Source organism: Acomys russatus, chromosome 13 (genome assembly GCF_903995435.1).
Source record: "Acomys russatus chromosome 13, mAcoRus1.1, whole genome shotgun sequence".
Taxonomy (NCBI): domain Eukaryota; kingdom Metazoa; phylum Chordata; class Mammalia; order Rodentia; family Muridae; genus Acomys; species Acomys russatus.
In genome coordinates, this window is record NC_067149.1 from 20,900,063 (window position 1) to 20,918,723 (window position 18,661).

The following is an 18,661-nucleotide window of genomic DNA, read 5'->3' on the forward strand; positions in this document are numbered from 1 at the left end:
TGTTTTCTTGATTGGTGATAGATGTGGGAAGGCCCGGCCCACTGTGGGTTGTGTCATCCCTGGGTTGTGGTCCTGGGGTGTATAAGAAAACAAAACAAAACAAAACAAAAAGAGCTGAGCAAGCCAAGAGGATCAAGCCAGTAAGCAACATTCCTCTGTGGCTTCTTCATCAGTTCCCGCCTCCAGGCTTCTGCCTTGAGTTTCTGCCCTGACCTCCCTGGACGATGGACTACAGGCTGTAAGATGAAATAAACCCTTTCCTCTCCAAATTGCTTTTTGTCATGATGTTTTATCACAATAGACAACCTAACTAAGACAGTACTCATTACAGCTTATCCAAGTGTGTGTGTACACGCATGCGTGTGTGGGTGCGTGTGTGGCCAGAGAAGAACCTTGGGTGTTGTTTCTCAAGCACTACCCACCTTTCTTTGGGACAGGATCTCTCAGTGGCTTGGAACTCACCAAGTAGGATAGAGCGACTGGCTAGGGAGCCTGAAGGTTCTGTCTTCCCACCCCAGCACTGGGATTACAAGGATGTTCTTTGGTTTTATTTATATTTTTCCAAGCGGACTCTGAAGACAAACCCGGGTTCTCATGCTAGCAAGGCAAGCACTTTACTGACTGAGCTATTTCCCCATCTTTGAAACCCACACACTTCTTGAATACAAATACTGTAATATGGCAATCTGATAGCAGAATGGTGACTGAGCGACTTGCGGGCAGGTATGGCATATAGAATCGTGCACAGGACAAAGGGATGATTCTTGTGCCTGGTAGGACAAAGTAGGTCATGAGTCAGCATGAGCGCTGTCAGAGCAGTCACAGTTTAAAACATATAAACTGTTTAGTTCTGGATGTGCCCTTGAATATTTTTAGATCACAGTTGGGACAAAGTAACTTAAACCATGGAAAATGAAAGAGCAGCTAGGAGTGGACTGCTGCTATTTCCCCAGTATTTCCTCTTCTGCTTCAGAACAGCGTTTTAATCCAAGCACAGTAACAGCTGCAGCAAACAACCACATCTCCTTTAATACACGACAGTCCTATGTGCACGTTCCAGCAAAGAAGCCGTGTTAGCATGGAACTTTGGGAAGGCTCGTCCTCTGTTTTCCTTCTTGCTGCCTGGATTGCAGATGTGGTGGTGGCAGCAGTTGGTAAGATCGTGACGGTGGAGTGACTTTGAAGTAAGAAGCCATCTGCTAAGCTGGCAGGGCTGGACAAAACAAATCTGGGTCTCTAGGACAGTGAAGCAGTGAGAGCAGATCTTTACAGCTGCTCTCAGGCAGTAATGTAAATAAAACTCTCGTCTGCCGGGGCAAAGCCAGCCCGCCACCTGCTTTTGTGGCTCTTGAGCTACGAGAGACTTTTATAGATGAACATTTGTCCATCGGTGACGGGGGACTGGAACTCTATGCCCTTTATCCCTTCCTCCCCTCAAAAGGACTATAACTCACCTCTTTGTATTTTTAATTTAATCAACAGAATTCTGTGGGAATTTGATTTCTCTTTAAAATAGATACAGCCTTGATTTTTTTTTTTCCCTCTTGGTTTGCAAAACCTAAAATATTTGCATGCGGATCTTTACAAAGCATCCACTGACCCATGAGGTAGTAAAGTCCCTATTGCACTGTGTTTATAAAGAAAATGTTCAATACATGACAACTACTATTATAGTCATGTCTCTGAAAGGCACAAAAACTTCTGTGAGCTATTACAGTCCCTCAGAAAAGCACGGCATAATTGCTTATTGATTTGAAGAGAAACACTCCTGTCCACCCCCACCCACCCCGTGCCCACACACACTTCTTGGTCATTATGCAAGAAAACCTGACACAAGAGCCTAACAGAGACATTTAAAATACATTTTTTCCCCCAATGCCTCCCTCCTCACTCATTTCTCACAGATGTATTTTTAGGGCCACCTAATACAAAAGTGAGAAGTCAGTAAGGAGTTTGGGGGCACCTAGCCTAATACTATTTAGATCTCTTTGGAGTGTTTTGGTAACTGAGCCCAACATGTAGCATTTTTCCAACTAATTCAACAAATGCCAACCTGACACAAGTTAATGGAATCCCGGGCAGAGTCACCCACATATGTTATTAACCAGTTGGCACATCATAGCAATACTTCGTTTATTATTCTAGGCCCAAAATCAGCTTGAAGATCCAGGAAGTATCTTGAACTGACAACACTAGTTGAGGAAGCAGAGGTTTCGGCCTCTTCGGCAAAGGAAAAAAGTGCACGGTTGAGCTGGATCGGCAGCTCCTAAGCCTTTTGGAAAGTGGCACCAGGTTTCTGGCTCATGGCCATAGCACTCTGGTGGCCTGTGCCAGCTCCTCCCACTAACTTCTGCCTCTGCCCCAACCTTCAACTATCATCTGCACGACAGTCAGGGTTGCTCCAAATCTAGTCTTCGGATTTTGAAATGGGAGGGCAGGAGCTGTTCACAGTGGCCATCTTCTCTCTCCTCAAAGCAGCCAGAGAAGAAAGCAGTAGGTAAGCGAATAGCACCGGGTGGGATGCTGGGAGGCAGATCAGGATCACACATTCAGCCCCCATTCTACTACGTAGTGGAACTAAAGGGCAGATTCTGTGGTTGTTCAAAAGGTACTGGCACATCAAGAACAAGCAATGGGTATCCATAGCTTGGGAGGTGGTGGATGGGTAATCCAGAGAAAGAGAACAGTTATTTGTCATATCCTGGGCTCCAATACTCCCCAACTTATATGCTGAAATATTAACCTGTGGTGACAGTGCTAGGGGGTGGAAGTATTTACATGGTAACTAGGTCCTAAGGATAGAGCTCTCTAGATTGAATGGGTGCCCTATGTGAAGGGGTCCCCCATGCCAAATATGGTAGTTCACATCTGTAACCACGGCACTCCAGAGGCTGAAGCTGTAGGGTCTCTGTTGAGTTCAAGGACAGCTTGGGCCACAGAGACAAATCCAGGCAAGTCTGCACTACAGAAGTGAGACCTTGATTCGAAAAAGAGAGGAGGAAGGAGAAGGAGAGGGAAAGAGAGGGTAGGAAAGGGAGATAAGATAGGAACATAGGAGGAGGGAGAGAGGAAGATAGGGAAGGAAGGAAAGGGGAAAGAATGAATGCTCTCTCACAGAGCTAGCTAGCTCTTCTGTTCCATCACACAAGAGACAGACAGACAGGAGGGATGACAGCAGACATTGGCTAAACCTTCCCAGCTTCCAGAACTGTGAAGATTCTGATTACTCATCTAAGACACTTTTGTTTTTAAGGTGAGGCGGTAGCTGGAATGATGAATATGGGGGAAATCAAGGGGTCAAGGGACTGACAGTTGAGTTCTGACACCATCCATTTTCTTGTAAGCTAAGTGCTAGGATGTTCATGATAGCACCTCCTTGGATAAAACACCAAGACAAAAGACAACTCTGGGTAGCTTTACTTGGCTTTTCAGGTCACAGTCCATTCCTTCAGTAAAGCAAGAACTTAAAGCATCACCTACAGCCAAACATGGATAGAGAATGAACGCATCTTTGCTCATTGGCCTCAGAGCTAGCTTTCTGTACTCTCACACAGTGCAGGGCATGCCTCGTGGCATGGGGTTGCCTACCGTTCAGGATGCTCCTCACCTCAATTAACAAGCCAGACAAGGACAATTTGATCTAGGTAATTCCTCCTTAAGGATCTCTTTCCATGAAATTCTAGGTTGTATCAGCTTGGTAGCTAAAATGAACCGGGACCAGCACTATCTGTGATGGCATCTAACTAGAAGCTAACCAAATTCTCATGTACAACCAAATGTAAAATTGTGGTAAATTTCTTTTCTTTACTTTTTTTTCACCTGTTTTTATTTTGAGAATTCATATGATACATTTACATAATTATCCCCCTCCTGCCTCCAAGTCCTCTCATGCCTGCTGCCACACACTCCCTCTCAAATTTATAACCTCTTCATTAATTATTATTGTTACACATACACTGAAGCTGATAAATACAATCGGCGGAATCCCTTTAGTGTGTGCGTGTGTTCGTGTGTCTGTGTGTGTGTGTTTTAGGGGATGACTACTTGGGAATGGATAGATAACTGGGGGGGGGGGGTTGAGTATCCCTGTCTCATCAGTCTTTAATTGCCTGTGTGATTTCCCCTCACCCACATTGGCATGTCCACTACAGGTGCCATTTTTCAGGTCTTATTTCAGCAGTCATACTGTTGAGATTTCAGGGGTTCAGCTCCTCTGTCACATACAGAGAACACAATCTCACAGGAGACTTCCTGGTTCCCTGGTGCTTACACTCTTTCTATTCCTTCTTCCTGGAGCCTTAGGGGTAGGGACTATATTGCAGATAGATCAACTGGGGCTAGGCGCTCCACAATCACTTGTTCTCTATATTTTGACAAGTTGTGAATTTCTGCAATGGTCTCAAGTCTGCTGTAAAGAGAAGACTCTTTGATGAGGGGTAGAGGCTCCACTTACCTGTGGGTATGAAATAAGTGTTTAGGATGCAGCTACAAATTACATTGGCTTAGGAAAGCAGCGGTAGTAAGTTCTTCTCTAGGGTCCTTAGCCTCACCAGCCATGGGTAATGGTTTGCAATATCAAACATGAATCCTTCCTGTCAGGCAGCCCTACGCCCAGTTAGCTGTTGGTTAACCCTAAGACATAAGTGCCTCTATTGCAACTTTTGGGATGCCCTGTTATTCCAGTCACTGTGGTGGTCTATGGCTTTACAGCTGGGTATGGCTAGTAGTTGTTTTTCTCCCTTGGCAGCTGAGTAGCAAGCACCTTCTGGTACCATGAACATGTCTGAGACCTTGGAAAGGAGGCTTCTGGGTCAGATCCAGCTGGGTTCCTCCAAAATGTGTGGTGATTTCAGCAATAGACTTTACATTCATCTGGGAGGCAACCAGGGTCAATGACAATAGCCTGTATTGTTTTGGGAATCCCCTGGCAAACAATTCAAAAGGAGGTTTCCCATGCCTGGCACTGGGGATTTTGTTAGATAGTCTGTAGGTTTATTTTGGTGGTGGCTGGTAACTATCTCCTCAAGTAGTGTAATTATCTATTTATTATCTATCTATCTATCTATCTATCTATCTATCTATCTATCTATCTTCTATTTATAGACAGATATAGATAGAGTGTGGTATATTTTATAATAGCAATACATAGCAGTTAAAATGATTTGCAAATATATACAACAAAATAGCGGAAACTTGCAAACAAAACACTGATCAAAATGGATACAGAAGAATGCTTTCATAAAGTACAACACAGGCAAAATCTATGTTAGAAATAAGAATAATGGTGAGGGACATAGAGGAAGGTCAGAAGGGGACACCTGAGACACTGAAACATTCTACTTCTTGACTTGCATGTGGGTCAAGAACAGCAGATCGTTGAACATTTGGTAAGCTAAGCAGCTATGCTATGTGTGCTGTTTCCTATTGTCAACAGGATCTAAAAATCACCTGGGAGACCAGCTTCCAGGCACATCGGTGAGGTGTTATCTAGGTTAGGTTAGCCTCTCCTCATATCTGAAAAGGATTATCCAGACTAGGCTAATTGGGGTGAGAAGACACACTCTAAAAGTCGGTGGCTCCTCTTCAGGGGTGGGATCCTAGGATTCATAAAAAGAACAAGGTGTGGTAAGCACTGGTATTCATCCATTCATCAGCCTTTTTCTTGACAGAGGAGGCGAAGTGACCAGCCTTTTCCAGCACCTGCTGCCATGACTTCCCTACCATGATGGGTGAGACCCTGGATCCATGAGCCCAAATAAAGCCTTTTCTTTTAAGATGTTTGCACCAGGAAGAGTAACTAAGGCAATATGTCTACTCTCCTACAGCTACATGCTGTGTAGCAGTGCAACGACTTAAAAAATATAACGTAGTCTTCCAGAGACCTAGAACCACAACAAACAAGTTTTGGAAACATCCCTGGGTATTCTCAGGCTAGCGAAGGCCACATGACCTCACCTGACAAAAGGTTAGGAGCAAGAACGTGATGGTGGTGGCAGCAAGACAGCAGTAGTGAAAACATAGCTCGCTGTTCATCTCTTCTTACTTGGTAGCCCAGGTTGCACTTAAGCTTGCAGCAATCATACTGTCTCAGCCTCCTAAATGCTGGGCTTGCAGGTCTGGGCCACCATATCCCACTGAATGCATAACTACAATGCAGTAATATTCACCCTCTATCCACCTGTGCTACATTTAGCATTTTAACTCAGATAGTAAAATGCTTTCCTCGAAAACATGAGGACCTGACTTCAAGCTCCAATGTGAAAAAATCTAGACATGGCAGTATGCTTATAATGTTAGTGTTGGGGAGTCAGAGATAGATTGGTCCCTGTGCGTTACTGGTCAGTCAACCTGGCCTGGAGCTGGGGGAGCTCAAGTCCAGTAAGAGACCATATCTCATTAAAAAAAAAAATAATATGAGTGATGCCTAAGGAACAATGGCCAGGGTTGTTCTCTGGTTTCCACACAGATGTGTGCACATACACACATGCGCACGAGTGCGCGCGCGCGCGCGCGCACACACACACACACACACACACACACACACACACACACACACACACATCCTATGAACTATTAAAGCTTCTGTAATTATATCTCATTTTAAATTTGAGGATCCCGAGGCTCCAAGAGGATGAGAAAGAGACCTGACTTGTGTTGTATATTCACTCATGACCAGCAAAGTGGGAACTTGACCCAGGTCTCCTGATTTGAATCACAGTGGTGGTCTAAAAAATCATCTTTCAAAGGTCTGTCTATGTCTTAATCTCTAGAACCTGTAAACATTACCTTATTTGGGGAAAAAGTCTTTGGAAATAATTAAATAAAGGAATTCTGATGAAGACATCTTAAAATTCAAATGGGTCCCAAGTGTCATCATGAGTTCTTTACATGAGGAAGACAGAGGGAAGTTTGTCACATGTCTGAGAAGTCAGTGTGCAGACGGAAGCAGTCATGGGAGTGACATGACCAAGGGCTGCCTGAAGTTATGGAGACAAGGAAGAAGTCTCCCCCCAAGTCACTGAAAGGATGTACATCCCTGCTAGGTCCTCAAAAGCATGAGAAAGATTTTTCCTGATTGACTGAATTGTGGCACTTTGGCAGACCAGCCCTAGGAACGCAATATAGTTCCCATTAACTACACCTCACCCAGCATCATCTAAAGGGAAGGTCATGGAAAAACAATCAGGGGTCCCAGAGGTTAGAGAGACCCTACAAAGTTGTTTTTCTGTTTTTTGTTGTTTTTTTTGCTTTGTTTTGTTTTGTTTGTTTTTGTTTTTGTTTGCCTCACTGCTCCTTAAGAATGGGATATAATAATGTACATGTCTTCAGTGTTGACAGACTCTTGGCTGCCTTGTGAGGATCCATAAGCAAGCACTGTGAGGAAGTGCTGCAGCAGAGCATGCTATGCCAATGAGGTGGAGAGGCCCTCAGTGGCCCTCCTAATACCCCAGGAACAATGCCTATGAGGTCGAGGGCCTCCTGGGAATGGGGCTCATTAATAGAGCATAGGATTAGCATAAGCAAAGCCCTAGGTTTAATCCTCAGCAATCAAAAGGAAAAGCTTAAGAGTTACCATCTGTCAAGCTTGTAAGTATTTTTCTAGAGCCTTCTTACAGAAGTGCAGAAGTTACATAGCAAGAGTTGGATTGGATGATGCCCATGGACCGTTCTGATTCTCACATTCCTTCTCCTTAAATATATTTATTATATTATTTTATATGTATGTTTTGTTTGCATGTATGTTTGTGCACTATGTGTGTGTGGTGCCCATGAAGGTCAGAAGAGGGCTTTGGATCGCTGGGACTAGAGTTACAGATGGTCAGGGATGTGGGTGCTGGGAATCGAACCTGGCCTTTTGCAAATGCTGAGCCAAGTCTTCGGTCCTTTCAAATTCTCGCATTCTCTTTTTTATGCACACTAGTGGTTTCCACCATTTCACACATTGCCAATTGCACAGCATTGTGAAAGGGACCCCTCAAGCTGGAGAGATGGCTCAGCCATTAAAGTCTAGGCTCACAACCAAAAATACGCAAGGGGCCACTTCTCTTCTGACCACAGCTCTAAGCAAGCAAAGCCTCTAGGCCATTGCAATCCCAGCAACACAAGGAGCAGTGCCAGTAGGTGAGCCAAGCCCGTGGGTTCCAGAAGCCCACTGTGTCATTTTCCCCTTTCTCTAGAATGGGCATTCACAGCAGTATCTGCCGGCTTTTACTGTTTTCAGTTCTCAGACTTGCAATCCTTTGCAAGCACTCCAACAGTGATATTGGGTAAGATGTGGGAGCCAACTCTGGGGTCAGTATGGACAGGAAGTCTTGCCGCATCGTGCAAACAGTCCGACTTTTGTTCTTGGGGAAGGACTTGGTCTAACAGATCCAAACATAAATATGTGTTTACTGCACTCTAAGTTCCCGAGGCATTTGAGGGGGGTTGTAGCTCATGTTAAGAACTTGGGCATTCCGAGTAAATTCCCTGAACAGCTGCGTCTGATGAAACTTCCTAGACAAGAAAGCTCAAAAGCCAAGGCTTCAAAGGAAGCCATTAGCCAGAGTGTAGTTTTTCAAAGGTGATGAAACATATACACCCACTGCAAGGACACCTTCCAGAGGTTACAGACCTCCACCCAAGGTGATGATCGCTGACCTCATTTAAAGAAGTGAAGCTCAGCAATGTTAAGTATAGAAACTTAGCAGGGTCAAGAAACACATTAATTTTTCCATACCTCAGGAAGTGGAGAGAAGACGAGAGAGAGAGAGAGAGAGAGAGAGAGAGAGAGAGAGAGAGAGAGAGAGAGAGAGAGAGGAGAGAGAGAGGAGAGAGAGAGAGAGACAGGCACACACAGAGAGAGGAGTAAATAATAAGATTTTAAATTTAAATTAGTCAACAATTTTCTTGCAGTTGCTATGGCAGGCACTAGGCAAGGAAACAGTAAAAATCTATTTAGGGAGCCACTAGTAAGTGACAGGAACTGACAACGGTGTTGAGACTCATGGGACACAGCCACTGGATTGAAAAGACCAGGAAGAATGGACAGAGGGACAGGATCTCAAAAACAACTGCTCCAGATCTTGAGGAGTGCCTTGGAGAAAGGTTAAAAAGAGAAAGCAGACAAGAAGCACGTGAGCTATGAGAGGTGGAGATGACCTAGCACCAAGAAGGAGGCTCTCCTGACAGAACGGAATTTAAGATCTCAGAGGTGATAAACTGCCAGCCAGACAATGCTGTAGGAGGTCTTTCTAAGAAGGCAGAACACCCAGTGTGGGAAGGGAGGGAGTGCTCAGAGGCCCATGTGCCTGAGGCCTGGAGCTAGTGGCTTGAGAGAGGGGAGAGAGAGAGAGAGAGGTCCTCTAGCAGATGAGGACCTGATCTTGATGGAGTCAGAGGACCTGATCTTGATGGAGTCAGAGATAGAGATAGAGATAGAGATAGAGATAGAGATAGAGATAGAGATAGAGATAGAGCTGGATAGACAGAGAGAGAGAGAGAGAGAGAGAGAGAGAGAGAGAGAGAGAGAGAGAGAGAGAGGGAGAGAGAAGGAAAGTGATGAAGTGACTTTGGAGTTTTGTCCTTATTGCAATGGGGAGCTGCTGGAGGTATAAACAGGAGAGTGTTATGATCTGACTCAAACTTTGACACTAGTGTGAAGGAATGTAACTAAGTAATCAAGGTAAGATACTGTGAAGTGGCTGGAGGCTGGGCATACAGGTGAAGACTGCTTCCTGGCCTTGTAGCTGCAATCAAGTGAGTGGTGTCCATTTGGGACAAATGTCCTTTCTATCCTAATGGGATCTGCATACAGCAAAATGCATGGTTCATTATGTGTGGCATTTGATAAATTCTGACAAATGCCCAAAATCAGACTTTTCCAAGACCTTTTTCCTCTCACCCAGTCTGCCCCAGTTTGGGGTGCATTTCTGGAAGAGAAATTTTCAGCTGAGGCACCTGGGCAGCTGGGGGTGCCATAGGCTGACACGGTGAGGACCTGGACATAGGACAAATCCAAGACTACAGTGCACCAAGCTTGAGAAGCCCACTGAATACTTGATGAAAGCCACTGAAAACAGACATGTGCTAATAATAATCAGCCTTCTGGGTTCTTGAGTTCCTTATCTGTGGATTTAACATAAGACAGATTCAAAGGGTTTTTTTTTTTTTTAATGTGTCAGTCCAAATAGGTACATACTGTCCCCAGTTTCCATTCTTATGTAAAGAGAACAGCACTAGAGCCGTTTATTTAGTATTTATACTGCTTTAGACGTTTTAGATCATCTAGAGATGAGTTAAAGGAGCTAGAACAGTTCTTAACCTATGGGTCACAACTCCTTCGGCAGGGGGGTCACAAAGCAAATACCCTGCCTATCCAATAGTTACATTATGATTCATAACAGTAGCAGCGTTACAGTTATGAAGTATTCATGAAAATAATTACGTGATTGGGGGTCACCCCACCATGAGAAATACACCCCACCATGAGAAACTGTATTAAAGTGACAATGACACAAGTCTGGAGCTCAGGAGACAGAGGCCCAGGCTGGAGATATGAACCTGCTGGACATATTACCATGTGACATCATGAAGCCACAGAGGAAACGGCATCCATTTAAAGTGGAAGAGTCGCCTCCTTTCAGATGGAAAAGGACAGGGCTGCCCAACTTCCGAAGAAGTTGAAGAGATGCCAGAGCAGCAAGGTACACCTGACCAGAGGAAGGAAAGCAAGTGGGAGATGCTGACATCCACGGAGAAGCAGGAGGGAGGGACGCAGTTGCACAGTTGCTGCTCTCAGGCAGAGCCCATCTCTACATCCCTCCTCTCCACTATTCCTTCTCCATTACAGACAAAGGAACTGAGGTTCCACAGTATGGCCTGCCACAATGCCACTTAGCTTGGTAGCTTCCCCTTCAGCGCGCTCTGCAGCACATCCGAAGGTGAGGCTGAAAATGGGTCCAGGGCCTCACTAGCCTATAACGTGCAAAGCCACAGTTAACAAGAGTTCTATCCCACCCCCCATCCCCCACCCCCCGCCCCCGCCAGCCTCTCACGTTTCTGGTGTCAGTGCAAACAATGAGGCCTCAAGAGAGACACACACAAGACCACACGCGTCAAGAATCCATGAAACCTTCCATGTTCTCAGTTGTAGAAACAATTCATCAAGCAGATGTCCTCTCAGTCACAGGAAGGAGACTGCAGCCCCAAGGCAGCACAGGCACCTCTTGAAGCTGTGTTGGAACAAAGTGCTTTCACATACTTTCTGCCACTCCTACCCCCAGGACAGAGGGGTGATGTGGGCTTTCTAACAGATGATGAAAGCAACACTCTTGAGGTTAAGAGGTTTTTTATGTATCAAAATCTACAATGATTAAGTCCCATGTCTTCCTCCCATCCCAAATCAGTACTGGTCTTCAGCCTGAAGGTTAAGAGAAATGAAGGCAAGCCAAGAGAGAAATGAGCCAACAGACTCACCTCTGCCTGTCTTCTTGGCAATAAGCCTTTATATGTCTACAGGATTCTCCCCAGAATGGAAGAGCACACAGAGATAGAGGAAGAGATAAGACTGGGGCCCTGTCCTGTAAGTAAATCAAGAAAGAGGGCCTTAGCACTGCTGTGTAGATAAGAGACCTTCAAGGAGTTGCCCTAGCCTGGTGGAGAGGGAGTGGCATTTGTGGGAAAGGCCTGTAGAAGGACAGAGATTTCTAAAATTGGAAGACTGAAACACACAAGGCCATCCCTCCTAGCTTGAACTCTCTCCATCCAGCACTTGAAGGCTCCAAGACAAGGTGGCTATGCACTGACACGTTAGTGGATTATCTCTGTATAGTCTCCCTAATTTCCACACCCCACAGCAGATGTGAGGCCCCCAAGGACAGCTGTCTACAGAATGTGGGCATCTTAGAGAGGATCTCTCAGCAAAGAGGTTGGGGGGCAGTGGTAGTTATTAAAGAGCATCTGAGAATTAAAGAACTGAAGCTCTACTTGTGAGTGGGGACAGTCACAGTCCCAGGTACTCTGGGAGGAAATTTAGTAGACTGGTAATCTAGGGAGGTGACTGGATCTCACCGAGAAGTGAGGTTTGAATAGCATGGACCTCTTGGAACTCTTGTTCTTGTGATGGGGTTAAGATGGGCAATGAACAAAGTGCCTGTGAAGATACAGTCCAAGGCTCTACCCTGAGTGTGTGTGTGTGTGTGTGTGTGTGTGTGTGTGTGTGTTGAAAAGCAGAGTTCCAGGCCATACCGTAGACCTGTGGAGGCCGAGACTTCAAAGGACATTTTCATATGCAGGAACGTCAGACAGCGTGCTAAGGCATTTGGCCTGTGCTTGGCAAGGACACAACTAGCATCCTGTGTGATACTATGATCAATTAGGTCTGTTTTTCCTGGGATGGATTTCCTTGTGTTCAAAATTAGGGTTTGTCTGAAATCCAACACAACAGATATTTGCTCATGCCTAGAAGCATGAACATACCCTTAATTGTTAATAAATAAGGCAGTAGGGCAATAGAGATAGGAGGAACAAAAGTTCAAGGCTACCCTGAGGTACATAGCCGCATTCCATTTCAAAATATAAAATAAAAAAAAAATTTAAGGGCTAAGGATAATAATAATCCAGGTGAACCGAGAATAACCTCACATCAAGACTAGCAAAGATTAAGTAGTCTTTTTTTTTTTTTTAAAGTAAAGCAAAGGTAACATTCAAGGTTCTAATGAACAGTGGTCCATATGACACTCAGGATGGATTAGCATCCAGAGTCAGGAAGAGTTCCGTCAACAGGAAGGGCTGGTCACAGTCACATTAACTTCCACACACGGGTCAAATGTGTAGTGCTCCTCCAAGGCCTCCAGGCTCAGTTCACTGCTGTGTCTGTCCCCTCTCCTGCTCTACACCTTTCCTTCCAATGGAGGTCATCTAGATTACAACAGTCTTCTTTGCCTGTCCTACAGCAAAATATAAACCAGCGGCTCTCGGCTGTCCTGCCGTTGCGACCCTTTAATACAGCTTCTCATGGTGTGGTGAGCCCTAACCATGAAATCATTTCACTGCTACTTCATCACTGTAAGTTTGCTACTGCTATGAATCATAACATAAATAAATGGTGACCCATTTGGGGGGGGGGGTGTCACAACCCACAGGTTGAAAACCACTAATATAAAAGAACACAAAAGGCACCACAGGAGCTTGACAAGGAGACCAATGGATCCAACAAATCTGGGCCCAGGGTAGGGGTGGGGGTGGGGCTGCAGAGACTGATGCACAAAACGAGGACCATGCATGATGGGGATCTAGACCTTCTGTTCAGAAGTAGTCCATAGGCAGCACAGGATCCTTGTGGGTCCCCTAATATGGGAAGTAGGAGCTGCCTCTGACATGGACTCTGGTGCCCACTCATTGATCTCTTCCCCCTGGTGGGGCAGCCTTGCCAGGCCACAGAGGAAGAGGATGCAGGCAGTCCAGATGAGACTTGATAGGCTGGGGTCAGATGATAGGTGAGGGCTCCCCCTTTCTCAGGACTAAGGGAGAGGGGGAGGAGTGGGAGGGAGGGAGGGTGGGACCTGGAAGAGATGAGGGAGGGGACTACAGTCAGGATATAAAGTGAATTAATTAGAAATTGAAAAAAATGCTTATGTGTTTGTGAAGAATAAAAATTTTTATAAATCAATAAAGACTACTGTTTTGGAAACTGAAAAAAAAAACTTTTTTTGCATCTTAACCAAATAAAATTTTCTTTCTATCTACATTTTGAAAAAGAAAAATACATTTAAAACCTTTCTAGAACATTACATTGAAATATGAGCTTTCACCAAGTATCATCATATTTAACTAGGATTACCAGACTGTGATTTGGAAGCAAAAATCATTGTTCCCTCTGCATCTGCCCACTGACATAAGAATACCATACTGTGTTTATAATCTCCCAGTGTGTCCCATTTTATAACAGAGCTAGGAAGGGCTTAATGTGGCTGGGTATTTTTCAGGAGTGATTAAGAAAGATATCTTGGGGAATACAAAAACTCTGAGATTTGTTTTTCCAAATTAAAAACCACAGAACTCTGTGCACACAACCACACAGGCCTGCACCGTGCCTCGCAGGTGTCCCTGGGAGTCTTTTAATTGTCAGTTCTTCTCATGGTTGATGCTCTTCTGGGTAAACCAAACACAGAACCAGCTTGCTGCCTTGCAAATGGCCCTACAAAGACCAGAAACACCACCAGCAAGTTGCTGAGCACTGGGTCAAGCCTTTGAATTGCTCCCATTCCTGAAGGCATATCCCTGTCCCCCAGAATAACAATCACCATGTAAAGGAAATGCTGTGAAAGGAAGCCAGCAGCCCTTCCTGCTGACGATGGTGAGAGGAGGCCAGTGGGGAGTCAGGCTACATGCAACGGTCTCAGAAATAAATTCCATCTTATAAGGCTCAGAAAGGAGCCATACAAGACTGCAAGGCACGGAATCCAAGGAGCCATACAAGACTGCAAGGCACGGAATCCAAGGAGCCATACAAGACTGCAAGGCACGGAATCCAAGGAGCCATACAAGACTGCAAGGCACGGAATCCAAGGAGCCATACAAGACTGCAAGGCACGGAATCCAAGGAGCCATACAAGACTGCAAGGCACGGAATCCTATCACTTGAGAGGCCAAGGTAGGAGGATCATGAGTTCATAGGCCAGCTTGAGCTAATAGTGGGGGCTGCGGATGGAGGGAGGATTCAAAAAGGGAGTGTGAGAGGGGGTGACAGGTATTTCAGTTTCTTAAAGGGAAACACATCTCCAAAATTAACAATAAAATAAAAACAAATTAACAAATAAAATAAAAGGCTTACTGATAGAGAAGCTGAAAAGTGAGGCTAAAGGGCCCAACAACGAAAGATGGCCTGGTAACAGGGCTTCTTGTATTACATGCAAAGCTGCGTACCATCTGAGGCTGATTTCAGGAAAATGTTCAAATCTCCTGGTAATTTTCTGCAGACAGGATGTTCATCATCTCCAAACACACACACACACACACACACACACACACACACATCCCTCCCTTACTCTCACATACACACACTATACATACCACACACATGCACACACTACACACATGTACCCCAAACACACCACACACACACACACACACACATGCACCACACACACACACATGCACCACACACACACACATGCACCACACACACACGCATGCACCACACACACACATGCACCACACACACATGCACATACCACACACATGCATGTACCACACACACACCACACATCCCTCTCTTACTCTCACATACACACACCCATACAAACTACACACATGCACACACTACACACATGCACCACACACACCACATACTCACATATGCACATACCTCACACATCATGCACCACACACACACACCCCACACATCCCTCCCTTACTCTCACATATACACACCCATACATACCACACACATGTACACACCACACACATGCACACACTACACACATGCACCACACCCCCCCACATATTCACATATGCACATACCGCATACATCATGCACCACACACACAAACCCCACACATCCCTCCCTTACTCTCACATATACACACATATACATACCACACACATGTACACACTACACACACATACACATATGCACACACCAAACATGTACACACTTCACACATGCACACACCACATACATGCACACACCACACACATGCACACACCACACACATGCACACACCACACACATGCACACACCACACACATGCACACACCACACACATGCACACATACACACACCATACACATGCACAAATCACACACATGCACACACCATACACAAATCACACACATGCACACACCACACACACGTACAAATCACACACATGCACACACCACACACATGTACACACCATACACATGCACACATCACACACATGCACACACCATACACAAATCACACACATGCACACACCACACACATGTACACACTATACATATACACATCACACACACACACAAACACACACACACACACACACATCCTACATCCAATGATTTATACTCTAAAATCTATCTGCCTTTGGAACAAAAAAATGTTTTCCTCTTAAAAAGCAGCCATGATCTGTTATTCTAACAAAGTGTTCCTTCCCCTAAAACAGAAATAAGTCACTCAGGAAGGCCGTCCTGATGTGCTCTGCATTTCTTGAGACCTTCGTCCAGTCACCAGTTCCCCGGGCAGGTCCCCAGAAAGCCGTTGAGCGCTGGGCAGTCACTGAGGAAGAGCACAAGCTTGCTCCTATGCTTGTTTTCATCTCCCCTATCTCCTTGTTGGCCCCACAGGAAGAAGTCTTGTGGTGGGGCCAGCCGATGAGCTGCATGAATTCTTCTCCACTCAGGTCATTGACACCTTTATGTGAACTGCTCAGTGGCTGGGATGATTCAGCAATTGATGATTTGAAAGGAGAAAGGCACAGATTCTCGCCTGGTGCGATTTTTTTTTTCCTGTCTGTACAGACTGGGCCATATCTATCTTTCTAATTACTCAACTAGCTGCCCGGACAAAAGTGTGTGCAAAGAGCAGAGAACACAAAGTCTACAAATGATTCACACCATCCACACAACTGCGAGGCCAAGCCAGCCTACCAAGACAAGGCTGCTGAAGCCAAAAATCATTTAATACGGGAGGAAATGGAATTTGGCAATGCACGCATCAGACGTTTACTCCAGTTTTGGGAGGCATGTATCCCAGCTGCTTCCTCTTTAAAAAATAAAACTCCGTAAATAAACTCTGACCCTGTGCGCAGTACCTTCGAACATACTGCTCAGGTACAAACAAGAGAACAGATCCGGGGTGGGGAGCTGCCTGGATGCATCTTTTAAATCTAACCTGCCTAGAGAACCGCCGTCTCTTTTCGGGAATTTGGCTTTAAATTTCCAGGGTGCAGTTGCCTAAGCCCTCCAGGCTGGCAGCACTGTAGGCTGTACTATTCCCCTCTGAGTCAGCTAACAGGGTGTATGAGGTGCTCTGGGCAAACAGGACTGAGCGCCCCATTCCTGCCAACTGTTTCCAAAACAGCGCACGCACACACACACACACACACACACACACACACACATCCCTTGCAGGCAGCTACAAGGGCAGGAAGAGGGAGGGGAGTCTGCCTACCTGGATTCAGAGAGAATGCATGTACAAATTCAGAGTTGATTAATGCTATATAGCCACACCAAGGAGCCAAGAAAAGAATTTTTAAAGTCCCAGGAACACTTTCGCTTTTAGGGACTGTAAGCTCAAGGCATAAAAGGTATGTGGAAAGGCATAAATAATACTGTAAAAGCGACTTTCATGGAAACACGAGGAATATTTCTGCTAGCTTAACAGAGCAAGTAGTATGTCGTTAGCAGTATATACATATTAAATACTTAAAAGAAAGGAATTATAAGCAGATAAAATACTATTTAAAAATCAAATTCCAAGAAGATTAACACCACCCTCCTCCCCATTCACACACACACCAAGTCCTAAATGTAGTAATGTTAACCCTTTCTGGCATCTTATGAATCCCAATGGTGGTTAATAAGCTGGTGGAAGTACAGTGGGCCCCAGGGTCTCCTAGACAGAGCCTACCACCCAGCTTCTGGATGTCAGGACCCCTCTCTCCTTCCCTTCCCTCCACCTCCAGGTTACTTTCGTACAGTCAGGCTCCTTCTTGCCCAGGGGGGACCCTGGGGCTAGAGCCTCTGCTCAGGCTTGCATCCTGTCTTTCTCCCCTGTGCTGAATGGGATCCACTTACCAGGCTCAGTCTCTGCTTGGTCCGCTTGCCTGGTCACCACTACAGTCTCTGTCCCAAGGGAAACTGCAGAGAGGCAAGAGAACCAACCGCTGGAGACCAGCGACAGGGGCAGCGGCTAAGGGTCCCCACGGGATGTTGGCCGCCAGTGGTGCAGAGCCTGAGAGGGCCCTGCAGGGATTGCTGGCGAAAGTGAGGACATTGCCCAGGCAGCAGCTGCTCCAGGAGCAAGCAGCCCTGGATGCTGGAAATTTTCAGCTCCTGGGAGAGAAGCTCTCCAGACTGCTTGTGGGCTGCTTAAAGAAACGCTGCCCCACCTCCTCATGACGCTCATTGGTGAAACTCCCCAGCCGCGGGCCAATCGTAGGCCTGTTCCCAAATTGAGATTTAAATCTAAGGGAGCTATTGCTTTAAAATTAGAAAGCGCCTAAGAGCACTCAAACCCCCTAGTGAAGCTGGACACAGGAACAAGAGCCCAGTGTGCATAGGTGCTGTTGGTAGCAGAAAAGGCAGATGGCAAGCGGAGTACCTAAAAAGGCACACTGGGCCAAGTTCCTCAGCCCTGACTACTTCCCCACATAACTCCAGGGGTCCTTCCATGGGTACAATGCACATGAGGAAAGCCTTCCTTTGGAGGAATCAGTGTGCTCCCCAAGTCTCTGCTCAGTCTGCTTTTCGGCCCTCTGCACACTTTTACTTTTTTTCCCTGAACCTGTGCATGGCATTGCACCAGGGTAAAAGTTTTACATCCATCAACAAGGCGTCTCATTCCCTGCCCGTTACCCAACACGCAACGCGCAACGCACAATATTTGTTGATTGAATAAGGGATAAACAGCGAAGCACGGCTGCAGTTGACATGCCAATACAACTGTTGATTAAGAAGCAGCAGTCACAAAACTAAG

General features: G+C 45.7%; 1 protein-coding gene across 3 annotated transcripts in view; it reads right to left on the reverse strand.

Annotated features, from left to right (window-relative positions):
• Prickle2 (prickle planar cell polarity protein 2) overlaps positions 1 to 18,661 on the reverse strand; it is a 353,881-nt gene that overhangs the window by 154,727 nt on the left and 180,493 nt on the right. Inside the window, exon 1 of one of the 3 annotated variants that reach the window (XM_051154937.1) lies at positions 17,761 to 18,030. The exons of the other annotated variants lie outside the window; for them this stretch is intronic. The gene's annotated coding sequence lies outside the window, so the exon portion shown is untranslated. Of the gene's footprint in view, positions 1 to 17,760; positions 18,031 to 18,661 lie in introns of those variants that run through there. 3 annotated transcript variants of the gene reach the window in all.